The following is a 22,186-nucleotide window of genomic DNA, read 5'->3' as shown; positions in this document are numbered from 1 at the left end:
TGAATACAGTCCTCCTAATGTCTGGACCTGTCCAGTTGAGTATTACACAGGACCCGTGTGTGTATGCATACTTTTCAGTATAGCCTTTATTCATTTAATACTATTTATACTTATACTGTACTATTTACATTATGCCTTGCTTCTCCATGGCCAGTTGGAATCACCATAGTTATAGGTGATTTCTTCTCCTGGACCAATATCTTTGATTGCAAACAAACAGAGATGGGGCCTTCCATCCACTCTGGTAACTGTCATTTTACTGTTTGGATTCACATTATCGTCATTTACAAGTCTGCCAAGTGAGCCGTCCTCTCTGGTAGCATCAACACTAAAACAAAAAGTATACAATAACAATTACACTCTGTAAAGAAAGTCATTAAGTATATTAGGTTGTAGAACGTCTGAATAACATTTTAATATTCAATTCAAAATATTATTTGAATATTATAATTTGTAAACCTCATGTATTTTATCCTTTATCAAAGCAGTTACATACCATAACTGTTTTCCATTGAACTTGAAATCAAATATGAAAACCTTGAGTGCATCATGGTAAAGTTTCATTCGGTTTTCTTGTTCCTCTTTAGTTATGATTTGTCCTCTGTACTCAAAAAGAAAATCTCCCTTTTGAAATGACCGACAGCTGAACACACCGCGACCTAAAGACACACATCAAAAACAAATTGGGCAATAAACTATAAACCATTTAATTAAAATCCTTCTTGTTTTTAAATATGTTTTTTTATTTGATTATATTGTATTATTTATTTTGGAACATGTAACATGTTCATAATTCCTTGGGGAAAGACAAGGAAAAAATAGAAATAATAATAATAATAAAACAAGTATAATTATATTCGTGATTATTAATTTTCTCATGCATGGTATGCTACAAAAAAACTACAAAAAACATAAAAATTTCTATTTTGAGAAGCTGACTGCATTCTTTGGAATCAACTCACCTTTAAATGAATCAATATACCTCACATCAAATCCTGCCTTGTCTTCACCTAAGGAGCAGTAATACCTAGCATCTTGTATGGGATTTATTTTAGCTCTCCGTGGCCTTGTTGCCGCCATCCCCTGCAAAGATCAGGTATTAATGACTTTAGAAATAACACATTATACTACAAAATGTATGTAGACATAGAAATAAACAGATCGAAAAATCTATTTATGTTGGGGAGAGCTCCCCTAAAGGTTCCAAATATCTGTGTTTCCCAACAGTTCCTCCTATCTTGTATCACTGTGTGTCAGAGGCTGCATGCCCTACCTGTGGAAGTTCTGTTTCGTATATTTTATTTGGTCTAAGGTTACTGCAAATCTTAATGAGTTAATTTTCATATCCACATTTCCTTAACCTTTTATATTTCTTAAAGTTATAAATTAAAATAATGATTTAGTATGGTTGAACAATAAGCATATTTGTCCTACAGTTTTTGTTTCATTTGTAAAATATTTTCTGAAAACAGATCTCACTAGTTTTAAAACCACAAGTTTTGTGATGCTAAAACCAAAATTAATCAAACCAACAGCAACAGAATGTCAAACTTTTGCTACTAGCATGCTGGCTAGCTAAACTGTCAAAAATTAGATGCTTTGGTGTATCCGAACGTAATATAATAACCTATATTACTTTGCTTTATTGGATGAATATATTTATATAAACATCATGTGTAAGGGAATTTGTATGGTTCTCACCTGATCTTCCACGAAAGCAGTAAGATAAAAGCTGTCTCATTAAATCCTCATGTCGTGCACCTGAACTCTTTAGTGTCCTCTTCTTCTTCTGCTCTTTAAATGTTCATGGTGGTTGGCAACCAGCGTAGATGTACATTAGCGCCCCCATAGTGCTGAGGAGTGGATATCATTGGCCAAGAACAGTGGATTAACACTGGGATTCTTGCAAATAGAATGCTATGATGTAATAGAGTTAAATTGCTCTAGTGCATTCTGACATAACTCACTTGGAATATGTAGACTTAATAATACTGTATAAAATGTAATTTTTCCAAAAGACTGATATTTATGCTTCTAAATTTTTAAAGAATGAAACAAAAGTAGTAAATGGGGATGATGAGTTTTAGTAACAACTTCAAAGTTATTTGGCTAAAAGAGTTTTAAAATTCAAATAATTAACTTGGACCAAAAAGGCATATTATTGCTACAATGAGATTGGTGAATAAAAATAGATTAGACCACAGATATTTAAGTATTGCAGCAATACAATTAATTTTCATGACCTTAAGTGTTTTTGTGATGCTTTCTTTTTCTTTTTAAATAGTAAAAACTCATGACATAATTAGGACAAAGTTTATAATGAAATAGAAAAATCTTTATTATTGTGGCTGGTCTGGGATGCTGCTGCAGGTGAGATGGACTCACCTGCATTGTATCTACAATCTGTTACAGCAACCGTATAATTATTGTAATTGTTGGACAGCGCGAGGGAACGACCGGCTCAGGTGAGCCACAGGCTGGTGCGCTAGCGGGATGGGGGTGCCGCTGGAAGCGTGGGCGGTCCCTGGAACCACCTCGTCACCAGCGCCGCTAGATCTACAGGCGAACGCCCAGGTAGTCACTTCCTCGTGGCTGGGCTGGGGCGCTGATGCTCCAGGCCTATTCCCTCGCTTGCTCATGGAGGGGGGGGGGAGGTGGCTCCTCGGTCTTAGTCGGGGGAAGAGGGTATGTGGCGGGGCGTGTTCTGCGATGCCGCTGCATGTGAGATGGACCCACCTGCACGGCATCTATAATCACACCACGCTGGCTTAAAACTTGTGCTCTGCTTGTGGTGTTGTTTGTGGTGATGTGTACGGCAGACACAAACATACCTTCCCACCCTCATACACACAACCACAAACACTCGGCCCTCACCCAACGTGGACACAGACATAAATGGACACTGTACACACAATCACACTCCCCAAACATTCTCTACATCCCAGGTCCAGGTATTCTTGCCCCGGAGGGGGAACTCATACCCAGACCCAGATGTTGCCCTCCTCCCTGAGGTGGAAATCAAGCAGACCGTCCCCGGCTCCGCAGTGGCAGGGGGCCGCTGCAACCCAGGCCTCGATCAGATGGCCAATTCCACCTTCAGGCCCCCCCGCCCTGACGGCTGGCAGAGAGTGGGGCTCTGTGAAGACCCCATGCCTCCCTCCGCTCGCTCATATGTAGTGTTGCTGCGTGCTGTTCTAAAGTGCATTTAAAACACGGGAGGAGATGTCATCTGTTCTTTTGATATTCATCAGAACCCTGGCTGCAGCATTTTGGATCAGCTGAAGACTTTTAGTTGCATTATGTGGACTTCCTGATAGTTAAGAGTTATAGTAATGCAGCCTTGAAGTAACAAAGGCATCAACTAGTTTTTCAGCATCACTCCTGGATGGGATGTTTCTAATTTTAGCAATATTACGGAGGTGGAAGGAGGAGACCCTAGAAACCTCTTTCATGTCAGATCTAAATGACATGTCTTTGTCAAAAAATAACACAGAGGTTCTTTGCTTTATTACTGGAGGCTAATTTAATGCCATCCAGATGAAGGGACTGACCAAGTAATTTGTTTTTCTGAGCTTCTGGTCCAAAGACAACTTCTGTCTTGTCGGAATTCAAAAGGAGGAAGTTTGAAGACATCCAGGTTTTTATGTCTTCCAAGCATGCCCGTAATCTTTATAACTGATTAGGTTCATCAGGATTTAGGTGTGCATAGCTATGGAAATTTATCCCATGCTGTCTAATGATTTTACCAATAGGGAACATATATATAGTAAAAAGGATCAGTCCAAGTACAGAACCCTGTGGTGTACGCCACAAGTAACCATAGAGGTTGAAGAGGATTTATCATTTACGTAAACAAACCTTGAGTCTGTTGGACAAGTAAGATTTAAACCAGCCTAGTGCTGTTCCTTTGATCCCTGCAACATTTTCAAACCTTTCTATGAGAATATTGTGATTGAATGTGTCAAAAACAGCACTGAGGTCCAGTAGAACCAGAATGGTCACCAGTCCATTATCTGAGGCCATGAGAATATCATTAGTAACTTTCACCAGAGCTGTTTCAGTGCTATGATGAGCTCTAAAGCCAGATTGAAACTCTTCAAACAGGTCGTTATTGTTTAAGTGCTAACACACCTGATTGGCAACTATTACCTCAAGAATTTTAGATATGAAGGGAAGATTAGATATAGGTCTATAGTTCATTAAGTTGTCTTGATTAAAAGAGGGTTTCTTAAATAGAGGTTTAATTACAGCAACCTTAAAATCCTATGGTACGTATCCATTTTCTAAAAATAAATTCATTATATCCAAAACTGGAGCAACAATTAAAGGAAATACCGCTTTAAATAGTTTGGTTCGGGATTAGGTCTAACATGCAGGTATGTATGTAGACCATGTCTACATACCTAAATGTCATAGTTCAGCTGTGTGCAGGCAGGAACGAGGAAAAGGACCCAAAATGCAGACTCTCGGAAGACTGGAGTGAAACTCAAAAACGGCAGCTTTATTGCTGGTTGGAAAATAAGAGACAATACAAAACTAATCCACGGGGAGACACACACAGCACAGGATTAGTGCCGTTTACGACGCGACAGGGAGCACAGAAAATACAGGGCTAAAATACACAGGGCATAACGAGGGGAATGAGAGGCAGGAGGTGAACACTGGTGGGAGACATCAGGGCTAACGAGACCAAGGAAGCAAAACTGAAAACACTGACATGAGACAAAGGCTGTATCCCAATTCAGGGTCTGCAGCCTTAAAGTACGCAGCCTCAACGATCCTCAAAGGCTGCGTACTCAAAGACCGCTAAGGCCGGAAGTAAGAGGCTTGTGAAATGGGACGGTCTAGCCTCCATCGCGCTGCCCAGGTTGCCTAGCAACCATAACACCAATCGCTGGAAACGTTTCATACAGTTTTGTTTGACAGAAATGAAAGAGAACATATTTTGTTTGTGTGTTTGTTTCTACACGAGCTTTGTGTGATTTAATAAGTATCTGAGGCTGAGACCACAGGACTGTAAAACATGATTGTTGGCCTTCATATTTGTACTGCAGTCATTTAAGATTAGCTAGTAAATAACAATTAGCTAATGTTGTTCATGAGACTAAAGTCAGTGTAAATATGATATGGCCAATATTATAGTTATTATATTAATCATCATAAGCCATTACAGCAGTGAGTTTGAACTCTCAAATCAAATCACTTCTACAGCACATGTGAGTGAAATTCATGTGAGTGAACTCTGTGTCAAATACTGATTTTCAGTAAAGATTCAAGTTGCAGTTATTTATATGTCCTATGACCTTAAACCTTCACTCAAAGACAAGTATCTTTGACAGTGTATATACAGATGTATCATATATAAGAGACAAATATTGTCCGTTTGATATGTTGGCATTACTAAATTTGGCTCAATGCTTACATATATGTGTAAAAAGAAAATGTACGAGCTGTGATAACCGTTTGTGATAGAATGAAGAGTAGACTGATATATTAAATATTCCTTTATTGAGTGAGGAAATCAGACCATGTCATGTCATAACTGCTTTAGGTCATACAGAATAGATATCAGAGCCTTAAACAGGCTGACTTCTGCTAAATGGGTCAAACTGGACAGAAAGTAAACAAACACATAACATCCTTATAGAATATGATGTAACACTATAGATCAACTTACCTCAGAATATATAAAGCATATAAACAATTACAGCAATATGATGCAACAAACACAGCAGTGCTACTAATCCAAAATACTCAAAGCTTCATAGAAGTGAAACAAACATTTATTTTTAGCTCCATTTTGCTGCTGATACATACTTTAGGTTTCTGAATATTAAACTTGTTGCTGCCTTTCGTAGTGTGTAACTTGAAGGCCCTGAGTACTTTCTCCCACACTGAAAACACTGGAATGATAACATTATTTGAACATTACCTAATAAGACTGATTCAGGACAGACAATTAGTTATTTTAAACTTTTCTAGCAGTCCTTCATAAACAGGGAACAGTCTGTCTATTCTCTCCATCTGTCAGCTGCTGCTGGCTCTTCCTCTTCCTCACACACTGCTGAGTTTGTCCTGGTGGATCATCAGGGCTGCAAAGCCTCACAGATGGTGTGCAGCAGTGGATCCCTCAGTCTGTCGTCACTCTGGACACTTGCAGTTGTCACACATGGAAATCAAATGTGTGATAAGCTGCAGGATTCAAACACAAGTGTAACTTATAAATACATGTTCATACTTTTATTCCACAATCAGAGAGAAAGAAACAGAGAGTGCAGGACAGACAGACAGGTGACAGTCTCAGGTGTATACACTGCTACAAAACAGCACAAGAGAAGGAGGATTTAGTGTTTGTGTTATTACGAGTGCTAAACAAGAAGAGTTCCCAGATGGTGCAGTGGACACATGTGTGACTCCGGTGATTAAAGCATCTTTCTTTCAGCTTAACGAGTGAACCGTCAGCTCGTTCAAACACACGTTAAAGTCCGTTTGGCTCGACACCACCGAGCAGAGGCAGCAATATAACATAGCTAACATTAACAGTGCAGTGAATCCTGCTTGTGCCGTGATATTCAGGACTGCAAACCGAGCAGCATCACTGACTTTCAGCTTGTTGTGTTTGTGGATATATGACTGACTTTAATTTTCCATACAATCATCACATTCTCTGTAAGATTAAGGTCAACTATTGTATTATTATATTTTAAAGGCTTTAAAACCAAGTAAACGCTAAAAGTACAAACATCGCTAATGTCATAACTTTGCCGACATGTGGCCAACAGTAATGTTTTAATGTTCCTCATTATTAAACATTTGCACATAAATAAGTGACATAATATTCAGTACTTACGTTTAACAGTTTACTCTTCGGCCGCTCCGCTTCTGCCGTCTGCAGCAAAATTGTCCACAGTGACTGCCGCGCTATGAATTGTGGGATATGTTGGGCCACGAAGTCTACATCACCACAGCCTTAAAATTCAGGGAAATGAAGGACGCATTTCAGGGCCGCATTTCGAGCAGCCTTTGAATTGGGACAGCCTTCGGCGCGCCGCTGTGACGTAATCGGCCTTAAAATGCAGCCTTTAAGGCTGCAGACCCTGAATTGGGATACAGCCAAAGACCTTGAAAGTAAAGCAGGAAACACAAAATCACAGAGACAGACTCAGAGACATGGCTTCACACAGGGATTTGACAGAGAACACAGACAGGGGAGAGCAACAGGGGCTGTATCCCAATTCAGGGTCTGCAGCCTTAAAGGCCGCATTTTAAGTTTCAATTCAAAGGCTGCTCGAAATGTGGCCCACAAATGCGTCCTTCATTTCCCTGAATTTGAAGGATGTGGCTGTGTAGACTTCATGGCCCAACATATCCCAGAATGCATAGCGCGGCGTTGGGTGTGGATAATTTTGCCAAAAAAAAACAGCGGAAGCGGGGCGGCCAAAGAGTAAACTTGGAAAAGTAAGTACTGAATATTAATTCACTTATTTATGTACAAATGTTTAATAACGAAGAACATTAAAACATTACTGTTGGCCACATGTTGGCAAAGTTATGTGACATTAGTGATGTTTGTACTTTCAGCGTTTACTTTGTTTTAAAGCCTTTACTTTAAAATATACGCCGTTCAATAGTCGACCTTAATCTTACAGAGAATGTGATGTTTTTATGGATAATTAAAGTCAGTCATATATCCACAAACACAACAAGCTGAAAGTCAGTGATGCTGCTCGGTTTGCAGTCCTGAATATCACGGCACAAGGAGGATTCACTGCACTGTTAATGTTAGCTATGTTATATTGCTGCCTCTGTTCGGTGGTGTCGAGCCAAACGGACTTTAACGTGTGTTTGAACGTTTGTTTCACTCGTTAAGCTGAAAGAAAGAAGCTTTAATCACAGGAGTCACACATGTGTCCACTGTACCATCTGGGAACTCTTCTTGTTTAGCACTCGGAATAACACAAACACTAAATCCTCCTTCTCTTTTGCTGTTTTGTAGCAGTGTGTACACCTGAGACTGTCACCTGTCTGTCTGTCCTGCACTCTCTCTCTTTTTCTTTCTCTCTGATTGTGGAATAAAAGTATGAACATGTATTTATAAGTTACACTTGTGTTTGAATCCTGCAGCTTATCACACATTTGATTTCCATGTGTGACAACTGCAAGTGTCCAGAGTGAGGACAAACTGAGGAACCCACTGCTGCACATCATCTGTGAGGCTTTGCAGCCCTGATGATCCACCAGGACAAACTCAGCAGTGTGTGAGGAAGAGGAGGAGGAAGAGCCAGCAGCAGCTGACAGATGGAGAGAATAGACAGACTGTTCCCTCTGTGTGAAGGATGCTAGAAAAGGTTAAAAGAACTCATTGTCTGTCCTGAATCAGTCTGATTAGCTCATGTTCAAATAATGTTGTCATTCCAGTGTTTTTAGTGTGGGAGAAAGTACTCAGGGCCTTCAAGGGAAACACTATGAAAGGCAGGAACAAGTTTAATATTCACAAACCTAAAGTATGTATCAGCAGCAGAATGGACCTCAAAATAAATGTCCATGTTTGTTTCAGTTCTAGGAAGCTTTGAGTATTTTGCATTAGTAGTACTGCTGTGTTTGTTGGATCATATTGCTGTAATTATTTCTATGCTTTATATATTCTGAGGTAAGTTGATCTATAGTGTTCCATCATATTCTATAAATATGTTATGTGTTTGTATACTTTGTGCCCAGTTTGACCCATTTAGCAGAAGTCAGCCTGTTTAAGGCTCTGATATCTATTCTGTAGGACTTAAAGCAGTTATGACATGACATGGTCTGATTTCCTCACTCAATAAAGGAATATTTAATATATCAGTCTACTCTTCATTCTATCACAAACGGTTATCACAGCTCGTACATTTTATTTTTACACATATATGTCAGCATTGAGCCAAATTTAGTAATACCAACATATTAAAAGAACAACATTTGTCTCTTATATATAATACATCGATATATACACTGTCAAAGATACTTGTCTTTGAGTGAAGATTTAAGGTGATGGGAAATATAAATAACTGCAACTTGAATCTTTACTGAAGCTCAGTATTTGACACAGAGTTCAAGTTCACTGCTGTAATAACAAGTAATGATTAATATAATAATAACTTTAATATTGGCCATATTATATTTTCATTGCCATTGCCACTTTAGTTTCATGAACAACATTAGTTAATTGTTAATTACTAACTAATTTTAAAATGACTGTTCAGTACAGAAATGAAGCCCAACAATCATGTTTTACAGTCCCGTGGTCTCAGCCTCAGATACTTATCACATCAAAGCTCATAGAAAAACAAACACATGAACAAAAACAAATGAATTTTCTCCTTTATTTCTGTCAAACAATACTGTATGAAACTGTTAGCAGAGCTGCTCTGGGCCACGTCATGGCATAATATTTTTGAGGGAGAATAAAAAGTCAACACACATATCTTATTTCTGACGGAGGACTCTGCCACTACACTTCTCCAGTCCATTCACAAAGTCGTTGCATGGTGAGACATGGATAGGAAGTGGGCAGAGCCTTTTACCGTCATTTTATTGTGACGCAAAGTACAAACACCTGTGGACACACAATCCAACACCCCCACTTGTACACAGGTTGGGGAAAAACAGTCCTCCGAAAAAAACATCTTACATTCCAAACACAAATACAGAGAATTTGTCTAACTTAGACTTTGAAACTGGTTTCGTCATCATATCTGCTACCATTGACTCAGTTGGACAGTAATCAATGAGCACTTTCCTTTCATGTACAGCTGACCTTATAAAATGATATTTCACATCAATGTGTTTACATCTTTGTCTGTTCACTGGATTTTTTTGACAAAGCGATTGTTCCCTGATTGTCCTCCAATATCATAGGTATTTCATACTCAAACTCATCAAGATCTTGAATCAAATAAGTCAAATACATACACTCCTGAATTGTTGCTGCTAATGCCATGTATTCGGCTTCACAAGTTGATAGTGCTGTAGTTGTCTGCTTTTTGGTTTTCCATGATATCAAAGGACCATTTTCATTTAGGCTTACACAATAACCTGTCATACTGCGTCTATCAGAAACATCGGATGCCCAGTCTGCATCACTGTATGCTTGTAGACCTAGTTTTCCACTTGAACATTTCCTAAAACACAGTTCTTTTCCTTGACTACCTTTTAGATACCTCAGAACATGTTTCACTGCTGTCCAATCATCAACAGTTGGCGCATTGAAGTGTTGTGACAGTTTGCTGACAACATAGCTTAAATCAGGTCGCGTACAATAGCTCAGATAAATAAGACATCCTACCGCTTCACGATATCTCCTCACATCTGGTAATGTCTCGAATTTATCAGAATGAGTCCATTTCTGTTCACAGGGTGTTAACCTTGGCTTACAGTTTTGCATGTTAAATCTTTTTAAAATGTTCTCAATATATATTTTCTATGACATTTTGACACATTCTTTTTCTTGAAGAAAATCTATTCCTAGAAAATGGTTACGTTTCCCCAGATCTTTCATTTGGAATTTAGAAGAGAGCATTTCTTTCACGCCTGAAAGCACATTTTCATTGTTAGCTGCAATGAGTAAATCATCCACCCACACTATGATGATTACTTTTTCACTTTCAGTTTCTTTTGAATACACACAATGATCAGCAATATTTTGTCTAAATCCACAACTGCTTAAATAGTCATGTAAGGTTTGGTTCCAGTTACGACCTGATTGCTTCAGCCCATAAAGTGATTTCTTTAGTCTATACACCAGTTTATTAGTCTCACTTGATTCTGTCTCAAAACCTTCTGGTTGTTGTATATATATTTCTTCATTTATTGGTGCGTGTAGATAGGCGGTTTTTACATCCATCTGGTGAACCAACATATCATCCTGAACCACTTTCTGCATCAAAACTCTCACACTCGATAAATTAGCAGTCGGTGAAAAAGTCTCCTCATAATCAACTCCTTTTGTTTGACTAAAACCTTTAGCCACAAATCGAGCTTTATATCTGTCTGATCCGTCTGAGTTCTTTTTAACGGCATAAACCCATTTACCCCCCACTGCTTTCTTACCCTCTGGTAAAGTGGTTAAAGTAAATGTGTCATTCTCCTTAAGGGATTGAATTTCTTCATTCATCGCTTTTTCCCATTCTTTTGACTCACTTGACACAATAGCTTCACTAAATGATGTGGGTATTTCACACAACAATCTGTAGCAATAATCAACACTAGTTTGCATCTGTTCATTTTCACACTCTTTCACATCCGTGATATAATCACTCAAATAATCAGGTCTCTTTCTGATTCTGGATGGATAACGTGTAGCTCCAGCATCTACTTTATCCTCAGTTTTAACCTCGGACTCAGTTTGACTGCTTTCACTACCATCTGGAATGTCCTCATCCTTCGTCTGTTTGGGTTCACCATCTTTTCTGGATTCATAAACCTCATCTTCATACATCTGATCACTCTGTGTTTGTTGATCCATTGTCGCGGGATTTAGTATTTTTATCAATCTGTGCTTTTCAACCTTCCCGGTTTTTGGGAAATAGATCAAATATGCTGGACTATTTTTGTCATATCCCAAGAAAACACCTTTGTCGCATCTTGGATCCAGCTTTCCCCTATTTTGTTTATAAGCATAGCACAATGATCCGAATTTTTTCATTCTAGAAAGATCAGGTCTTTTTCCAGTTAACATCTTATACGCTGTCTGACCTGTGCGTTTGTTAAAACATCGGTTCCTAATCACTCCCGCGGTTTGTACTGCATATGGCCATAAAGACTTTGGCAATTCGCTCTCAACTAACATGCATCTCGCCATGTCAAAAAGTGTACGCCAGTTCCTCTCTGCTGTTCGGTTTTGATGAGGCGAATATGGCGCCGAAGTTTCCTGCCTAATGCCGTGTCTACTTAATAAATCTCTGAACTGACTGCTTGTAAATTCAGTTCCATTATCAGAACGAATGCACTTGATTTTCCCATATAATAATAATGGATACTTTATTGATCCCCATGGGGAAATTACTTGTTTTTCTCTGCATTTGACCCATTCACTCAGTGAAGCAGTGGGCAGCCCACTAAGCAGGCGCCCGGGGAGCAGTGTGTAGGGACGGTACCTTGCTCAGGGGTACCTCAGGGTAGCCGTTAAGTGGATTCGAACCGCCGACCTTCCGATCATGGGGCGACCACTTTACCTACTGAGCTATCCCTGCCCCACATCTGACGCCACATCTGCAATAAATCTTTCAGTTGCTTGAGTTGTATCACTTTTGTGTTTCAGATTATATACAAATGTTGCACCTGAATAATCATCAACAAACGACAAAACAAACTTAAACCCTTCTTTAGAGTTTGGCGTAATCGGACCAGCCAAATCCGTATGTACCAACTCTAATGCTGCCCTGGCCTTTTCATCCGGTTCTCGGTTCCTAGTTTGAATAAACTTCCCTTGTATACAGGCTTCACATTGCATATTTTTGTTGATTTTACCCTTAATTTCCATTCCATCAACGACATTTTGCAGATTTTGAACATCCTCATAATTACAGTGTCCTAGGATTTCATGCCACGTTTGCATATCAAAACATCCATTACATTTATCTTCAAACTCTTGCACAGTGTTTATAAAGAACAGTCTCTCGTGTTCATATATAGGGAATTTTGTTCCATCAACATGTTTAAGAAAACTGTCCCCGTGTTTGAAAACCACAGTGGCTCCGTTACTAGTAGCTGCTTTTACTGACAAAATGTCCTGTGGGAACGATGGAATGTAGAGTGCTTGTTTCAATGTTACCTTGTGGCTGCGTCCTTTACTGTCGATCATACTTATCTCAGCATCTCCTCGCCGCTTTGCAGCTCCTCTGCTCCGCCTTCCGTCAGCCAACTCTACACAATGAGCCTCGGGTTGAAATGTGTCATCAAAAGTCTTAAAACTCTCGATCTTCGTGAAGATATGTGACGTCGCTCCCGTATCCACCAATAGCTGGTTATTCAGCATCTCTTGGCCGCCGTCCGGGACCCTCTGGGGTTTGGAGCCCGTCTTGAACGCGTAGTCCTTCTCCACGACCCCTCTCGCTTCATCCCGTCTTAGCTTCCTTCTACAGGTCGCATCTTTGTGTGTACTACTCCGGCAAAAACTGCACCATACTCTAGATTGGCACGTTCTTGCAGTGTGTCCCTTTAGTCGAAAATTTAAAACACACAATCTCATTATTCTTTGATCTTCGGTCATCTGCTCGCCATGAAGTAGAATCCTGGTCTGATTGCACTTTTGTCCTCATTACGTTGTCATTAGTTATAGCCACACGCATTCGCTCGGTTTCTTCATAACTTCTGAGTTTTACTTTAAAATCTGAAAATGTGATTTTTGCTTCACTCTGTGTAACGTGCACAATCAGGGGTTTAAACGTCTCTGGTAGACCTTTCATTATCATTGCGATCAGAAGTCCATCAGTTAGTGACTCACCCGCATTTTTTAACGCTGTGATAATTGCTTCTGCTCGGATAATATAGTCCGTCACACTTTCATTCTTTTCATTTGTGAGAGAAGTGAGTTCGGTGTACAGACTTATGATCCTTGGCTTGCCCACTCCTGCATAATGACCTCTCAAAATTTTTAGGGCCTTCCGTCCGTCATCAACTGCATCTCTCATAACTAACGATAAACTTTTGTCATCCAGAAATTGTATCAACTCTGCATATGCTTCTGCATTTTTGTCATCATCTTCACCATCGGCTTCTTCATCACCCTCAGCCTTTAAGATGACATCTTTCAAACCTTGTAGTCTGAGATGACCAAGGAACTTCGTTTCCCATATCTCATATTTCCTTTCATCTCCATCAAATTGCAAACGGGAATATCGACTGCCCGACTCTGCCGTGCGTCTGCTCATGATGCACAAAAACGCTTACTCACTCAATCGTGCCAAACTTTTAACACCTGCCGGTAACTTGCGCAGCGGAAGCGTGCTGGGCCCATAACCTGTTAGCAGAGCTGCTCTGGGCCACGTCATGGCATAATATTTTTGAGGGAGAATAAAAAGTCAACACACATATCTTATTTCTGATGGAGGACTCTGCCACTACACTTCTCCAGTCCATTCACAGTAGTCGTTGCATGGTGAGACATGGATAGGAAGTGGGCGGAGCCTTTTACCGTCATTTTATTGTGACGCAAAGTACAAACACCTGTGGACACACAATCCAACAGAAACGTTTCCAGCGGTGAGTATCATGGTTGCTAGGCAACCTGAGCAGTGCGACGGAGCCTAGACCGTCCCATTTCACAAGCCTCTCACTTCCGACCTTAGCGGTCTTTGAGTACGCGGCCCTTGTGGACTGCTAAGGCTGCGTATTTTAAGGCTGCAGACCCTGAATTGGGATACAGCCACAGAGACAGAACACCAAACCATGATAACCGAAACATGGGAAAATAATAATCAAAACTGTACACTAAGAAAGCAGAACAACAAAGCATGGAGCAGCAAAAAACCAAAACACAGACAGCAATAAATACAAAACACACAGTGAAGGGAAAGGGTGAACACAAGACCCAGGGAACACAGATAAACGTGAAGGCAAGAGGACCTAAAACAGTGAATAAAAAATAACCACAAACTCAAAATGCTGGGTCGAGAGACCCAGGACCATGACACCTAAATGCATTGAGTTGCCACTATGTGATTGCCCAATTAGTGAGTAGTTAACGAGCAGTTCGAGGTGTACCCAATAAAGGTCACTCTTTTTTACATTTGTTTTAGAATTGCAATATCCTCTTTACACAGGGCCAGGAAAGCATTTCCCCTTGAAAAATAAGATAATAGAAAACAACCTATATTTGTATTCACTCAGGTTCTCTTCATCTAATCTGATAACAGATAAATGAGAGAACAAACCAAAAAATAAATAACTTATCAGTCAAATACTTTTTCATACCACTTTGTAAGTACGTAACTGTATTTACTTAGTATAACTGTGAATAATTACACAAAACCTTAGTGTTTCATATAAAAGCAAAGCTTCATATGTCTTCTTTCCAACAAGGTAAAGCAGGCTTTTATTACAATTAAGTTCAACATACAGTGGTTCATTTGGTGTGGTCATTTTGGAACATTTACCAGTTATCTAACCCACATGTGAATTGGAAGGACTGTGTAAGAATTGGCGGGACAACTACACACAAGCCTCATTATTATTCACACATGTGTGAATATTCATGAGGTCCTGCTATTACACACGCTACCACCAGGGACACTCTTGGTGATACACAGATTTAACACAAAATCAAGTTTATATGTATTAAACCGACATCTTGATTTTTTTGTTTTTTTAGGGTTAGTGGACCAATAGAAACCACTCTACGTTGTTAGATTTCAGTCAAAATTAGCAGGACACCGCCTCTGTCCTGTTAATTCAAAATGTCCTTCTAGTGTGGTGTGTATTCAGACGAAATGTCCAGCTAATACATGTTTACCAACGCACACACACACACACACACACACACATTCAATAATGCACATACACTCTTATATTTGTACATATATTTATTCTTATAATTCTCGCATTCCTATTCTTATGTTGTTGTATTTTGCACACCTCTGTTGCTTGTGAAGCTCGCACACTTCACTCACATGTGCTGTACCAGTGTACCTGCACATGTGATATGCCAATAAAAGTGCTTTGATTTGGTTTGATTTGATAAACTAAGGACTCTAAACTGCCAAAAAAAAAAGTTTAATAATAAGGAATTCTAAAACACGAAACTTAAGAACAACAACCAAACAGAGTATATTGAATGGTAAACATGAATTTAAAGTTCAAAACACAAAACCGAATACATATCTATTGATTTTAGAGTTGGCAGTTTAATTCTTGGCCCCTATTCATATGCCTGAGTGTCTTTGGAAAAGACGCTGAACCCCAAGTTGCTTCCAATTGAGTGTTGCTTCCAGTATGTTGCATGGAAGCTTTGGCACAAATATTTTTGGCTGTATGTGTGTTGTAATTACTGCTTGTGTGGAATGTGGATCTAGCCAATTAACAAGACAGCTACTTTAACAACATCCTGCACATTCCTGTTTGGATCCTCTTAATTATGTAATATTTAGTCACAAGACTTTCATTAGTGAGGCACAAAAAGAGTGTGTGTCTATGTTGTTGTTTTTCTGTTTATAGATGCGAACAAACACACACATACAAACACATGCTGTAAAACTGAACACCCTGCAGAAGTCCTTTATAGAAAAAATGCTGTTAAATCTGGAACACACACACACATACTCGTTTTACCTACATCGTGGGGTCCACTGCGTGACAGGTGCCTGATGAGATCCACCCTTTCCAAAGGGTGTAAAGACACGATTTTCACTCCTAAATTCATAAGAAATTCATCTAAACTTGAAAAGTCAAACTCTCAAATTTTAAACCTGAATTTTTGTTTTAATGGGGACCAGTTATATTGTGTGTAATTCACAGTTGGGACCAATCAAATGTCTATGAGCATACAGTCAACAACACTGAACCATGAAATTTAACCTGTGTTGGGTAGAAACCTTACTATCAGATTACATATATTTTAAAAAAATCTGATTCTAAAATATTATGAAATTACACAAACACTATTTATGAAATTTAATAATGTTGTAAAAGCTGAGCAAAAGGTAACATTTTGTATAGTGTTTTACTTTGTAAGATTGAACATATGCAAATAAAATAATTTTAAATCAATTCAGTTTATCAGTTAATTTTCATCACATATGAAGAACCAGATCTGCTTTAACAGAAAATGGAAAACAACATTTTTACTGAAACCACCACATTCAATGTTTCCAAACCACATTTGATGGTTAAAAAAAGTCACCTACTATACAAAATGGGCAGAGAAACTGAGCTTATGCATTCATGTAACATTTATTTCAGCCTTTGAAAAGACAATCAGCCCCTTACGCCCAGCAAACATCACATATCAGATTGTTTGAACTTGTAGCTCATCCAGCTCATGATCCATCACATTTCACAGTTAAATTTAAGTGCAGAAGAAAGCAATAAATTTCTGTGTCAATGATTGGCTATATTTCTACTAATAAGAATTAAAATCCATTGAGAATCACAAATGTGATCTTGGCCTCAAGCACAGTTTTGTTGAAGCCCCATTAGGTGATCATTACGTTTATATTTGATGGTCATAAATTGTGCTGGTCAAAATGTTTTAATTTTGAGCAGTACTGTAGGAATAGCAATTCTTGTGAATGGTGACTGGATGGATTGACAACGGATGTCTTGCCATGACATGAGCTCATCAGTCCTTCATCCAGATGAGCTAAAAACATTTTTTACTGCATTTTCAAGATGTGGTATTTTAAGAGATTTAAAATTGGCTGACTCCGAGATAAAATTGGTTATCAGTACTCACTGATAACCAATTTTAGATATATCAGTATGGGAATGCCTTTTTTCTTTTCAAAACATAATTAAAACAGTAACATGAATTGCATTTTTTCCTAACTTTTTTCTTGACCTCCAAAAACATTGGTCCAGCACAAAATGTAAAAATAAATGCAAACGGGCAGACAAAGCATAAATAAACAATTAAGAACAAGTTCAGGCTGTTAAACTCTTTTTGCAGCTCTATGCTGCATTGCAGTGATTCATTTTTTTACGTAGAACTTTACCGCTGTCCAGCTTCTATTTTTAAGTGCTTTCGGTGAAGCCTCAATACAGGGAACACACTCTGACTGTGGGAACTGTGCTGTTCCCTCTTCTCTTCACCCTGTACACCTCTGACTTCTGCTACAACTCTGAATTATGCCATATTCAGAAGTTTGCAGATGACACAGCCATCATGGGGTGTATCTGGGATGATCAGGAAGAGGAGTACAGAAGTCTGGTGAGGAACTTTGTCGCATGGAGTCACACAAACCACCTTCAACTCAGCACCTCAAAGACTAAGGAACTGGTTGTGGACTTCGGGAGGTCCAGAGAAGGTCCACTGCCGGTTCAGATAGAGGGGGAGGAGGTGGAGGTGGTCAACAAGTACAAGTACCTCGGGCTGTGGGTGGACAATAAACTGGACTGGTCATGCAACACAGAGCACCTGTATAAAAAAGCCCAAAGCCGACTGTACTTCCTCAGGAGGCTGAGGTCTTTTAACATCTGCAGGAAGCTCCTGAGGATGTTTTACCAGTCGGTGGTTGCTGGAGTACTTTTCTATGCTGTGGTGTGCTGGGGGAGCAGCACAGCAAAGAAGGACTCATCCAGGCTGGAGAAACTGATCAGGAAGGCTAGCTCTGTGGTCGGCATGAAGCTGGACACTCTGGTGACAGTGGCAGAGAAAAGGACATTAAAGAAACTGATGGACATTATGAACAATGCTGGGCATCCTCTGCACACGGCCATTAACAACCAGAAGAGTCTGTTCAGTGACAGGTTGCTTCTCCCCAAGACAAGAACTAACAGACTTAAAAACTCCTTTGTCCCACATGCCATCAAACTGTTTAACTCCTCTCTGGAGGGGAGAGGGAGGGGAAACAGGAGGACAAAGGAGGGGGGAACAACTAAGCTGTAGTGCCTCTTCACCTCACTGTACAATACCTTGTGCAATACTTTTGTAAATAGTCAACAGTGCAATAGACTCAATACTTGAAATGTGCAATTCACTTGTATTTTTATTTTTTATTCCTATTTATTCTATTTATCCCCTTTGTATATTTTATTTATATTTGTCTCTGTATTTATATATATATGTGTGTGTGTGTGTGTGTGTGTGTGTGTGTGTATATATATATATATATATATATATATATATATATGTGTATAAAAAAACAATTCTGTAACTGTAACTTCGGTCGTTGCTGTGCTTTTTGGAAGTCGAATTTCCCAGAGGAACCCACCCGAGGGATTAATAAAGTTCTATCTTATCTTATCTTATCTTATCTTGACTTTCCTGGTACTTTACCGGACTCAATGAAGGACATTAGTGTCTTTTCCACAGCATGCACCTCAGCTGATGTCCAAGTCCTCTTCTTTGATGTTCCTAAAATAGAAAAGAAAGTGACTTAATACGGTTTTAATAATTAATTTAAGATAAATTAAGACAAACGAAAAGGGTAGAAACTGTGGTTTTATGGTAATCACTTTCAAATTTTGAATTGTTTCCTCTTAGCTGCTGAGAGTCTAGTTAAATCATGAATTTTCAGAATATTAATAAAAGAAATCTGTCAGTGAATTGGCAAATTATACATTAGGTGCTTTATCACAGTTATCTGTGGATACATCCTAGTTCCCTGAAACTGCCTACACTTTTCTATCATTTGCATCTTTTTGTTGCTTCTTAGTACCTCCCAAATAGGATGGAGGATAGATACAAGAAAATGTAAGGAAACATCCCTTTCTGACAAGTGAGGTAGCCGATCACAGCTGGATCAGTTGTCAGTCAGCTTTAACAGTTGAGATTAATCCTAATAGAGACACTTGAAAGTGGCATTGTTTTCTCCCTGTAGACTGCTAGCAGTTTAGCACCTGTACATATTTGTAAATTTAAAAAAATTGTTTCTGTTCTGTGTCCTGTTCTGTGTGTTTGTTTGTTTGTTTGTTTTTCTGCTGATACAACCAGAGCTCTTGAAGGAAAAAAAAACACAAAGTTTGAAGCAAACAATTTTACCCAATCACGGTTAGAGAATTAGTGCTAACTGAACTGACGTGGCTTGAAAATAAAATGGTAGGCAAGCAGCTAGCAGCAATAGAAAAGCTAACAATTATAAGCACACAAGGGTACAAAGAAGGTTACACAATACAGGCAACGACAGTGCTGCCAGGCTCTTTAGTAGGTGATACTCAAAATGATCAATCTAAAAAAGTTCTAAAGTACATTCAGTACATCCAGTTACCATTACAGAAATTATGTTTTTCTTGTGGATTATTGAAAATCTGCTCTAGATACCAATCAAAAAGTTTTCAGGTTTGCACAACTGAAATAATACAATTTATTTATTTATTTAGGACAGTGCATGTTAATGAACATAAATGTAAAAAAATTACATGAATGTAAACATGCCAGATTATAGCCAAAGGCTAATTTCCATCTGTTGTCCTTAAACATAGAAAAATAGACATAATAATTCATAAAAATTCATCATTCATTCATAATAAAAACTCCATCACCAAACTTACTCATACACACCATTCTGTTCCCAAATAAAACATTAAAACTATACAACTCATACATGATCACACACTTGATTTGTCCATAACCAGTTTTTAACCTTTGCCTTAAACAAATTGAATGTCGAGCATTCTCTAATGGGTTGAGGACGACTGTTCCACAGATGGCCACCCTGGACAGAAAGGACGTTCTGCCCAAATGCTGTCCGTCTGTAGGGTATAAACAAGTCTCCTTGGATTGTAGCTTGAGTGGTCCTGTCTGAGCTTTCTTTATGCCTAATGAACTGCTTTAGTGGTGGTGGAGCAAGGGAGTGTAAGACTTTATATATTAAACACACTCTTTTAAGTTTCACTAAGTTATTGAAGTTCAGTAATTAACTTCATAAATATACCCAAAAAAAGAACTTCTATACTCTCTGTGCTCCTGTTTGGTTTAATTCTATCCAATTTGTAAAAGCAGGTTTAGAAAAAGAAAGGGGGGCAAAAACTTAAAGTTTTGTAGTTTTTTTGCAAATTACCCATTTTAATTAGTGATGGGATTTCCGGCTCTTTTTACAGATCCGGCTCTTTCGGTTCGGCTCACTAAAAAGAGCCGGCTCTTTCGGCTCCGAACCGGCTCTTCGGGTTGTTTTGTTGTTTTAATTAATTTATTATTAACAATAATATAAAATTATGCACAAAAGGAATTACTAACGTAAAAAAAAGTGGTTTTATTTATATATGTTTATATATAAATATATGCGGTGGCCCCTAGAGACAAAACACGTACAAACTCCAAAACACAATTCTAGCATGAACTGAACTTCCAAAGCAGAGCTACTAGATCACTTAAATTACACAATTGAAAGCATGTGTGTATTGTTTGTGTATTTATACACAGGCACTCATATATATTCAAATAATTTAAAAAAAAGTTCATTTACCTGTTACTACCACACAACAAATCCGGTCGTTGGTACTTGCTGGCTTGTGTAGCCACAAGATAACAAAGGCTCAACACTGCGCCCAGCATCCTGGAGCACTTCTGCTGTCTTTTGTACGTGTTTTGAGTTTTTATATGCTTCTGTGTTTTTACGTGTTTTGGAGTTTGTACGTGTTTTTACGTGTTTTGGAGTTTGTACATGCTTCAGAGTTCGTACGTGATTTGAAGTTTGTATGTGCTTTGTCTCTAGGGGCCACCGTAAATATACTTTTATTTATTCACTCCACATAAAATGTAATAAATAAATCATATAATACAAAAATCAACTATTCACATTTCAACTTTTAACTATTTAAATTTTCAGCTTTTTCCTTTTACAAATTTAAAGTGAAAAGAACACAAAACACTGCAAACCACAACACAATTAAATATAAATTATAATATGAAAACAAACAGAAGATGCACATTCTCTGTTATATGGACCTGCATGAATAAACTTTCTGAACCCTTTATCATCTGCAACCGAAAATAGTTGTGGATGATTACTATACCTTTCTAATGTTGTTGTCCCTGCCTCTATTTCTCTCTCTCTGGCTCTGTTCCTGTGCTACTGAGTGTAACTACCGCCCCTCCCCCTCTGCCCAGCGTAAAGCACAAGGCTTGCGTGCTGAGTGAAGCGGAAAAAAGTGCGAGAGAGAGGGTGAGAGAAAGGGGGGAGAAAAAAACCCCACGTGACGGCTCGCGTCGTTCACGTCAAAGAGTCGGCTCTAAGAGCCATTTCGTTCGCGAACGACCCATCACTAATTTTAATGCCATCAGTGTCAGATTCAGTTTCCTTTGTTTTAGTTCCTGTTCCAAATTGAGATAGCACAGAATCAAAATTCTGTAAATTTTCTTTAGGTTTTTGTGAACCTTGCTTAGAGGCTTAATTAAGACAGGTACCTGAGACGCAACAGGGTGTGCGGTAGGTGTGAGAAGTACCCGCTTTAGGGTCATCAATGACAGACCCAGTCTCCATTATTCTCTCAGGTGTTAAGGATCCTTTTTTTAATTTCTGTGTTTTTAAAAACCACAAAAGAATAAAAACAGGTA

The 22,186-nt window shown here is 38.8% G+C and overlaps 1 long non-coding RNA gene across 1 annotated transcript; it reads right to left on the bottom strand.

Moving 5' to 3' along the window:
• Positions 1-141: 141 nt before the first annotated feature.
• On the bottom strand, positions 142-1,791 carry LOC112430867 (uncharacterized). Its single transcript, XR_013094549.1, has 4 exons — positions 1,702-1,791; positions 963-1,083; positions 497-659; positions 142-328 (listed from the first exon to the last, which is right to left on the bottom strand). It is a non-coding gene; the product is annotated as an uncharacterized LOC112430867 (long non-coding RNA).
• Between the last annotated feature and the right edge of the window lie 20,395 nt (positions 1,792-22,186).

This window comes from Maylandia zebra, linkage group LG19 (assembly GCF_041146795.1).
Source record: "Maylandia zebra isolate NMK-2024a linkage group LG19, Mzebra_GT3a, whole genome shotgun sequence".
Classification (NCBI taxonomy): domain Eukaryota; kingdom Metazoa; phylum Chordata; class Actinopteri; order Cichliformes; family Cichlidae; genus Maylandia; species Maylandia zebra.
Note: the sequence above shows the minus strand (reverse complement) of the source record. Positions and strands in the feature narration are given on the sequence as shown.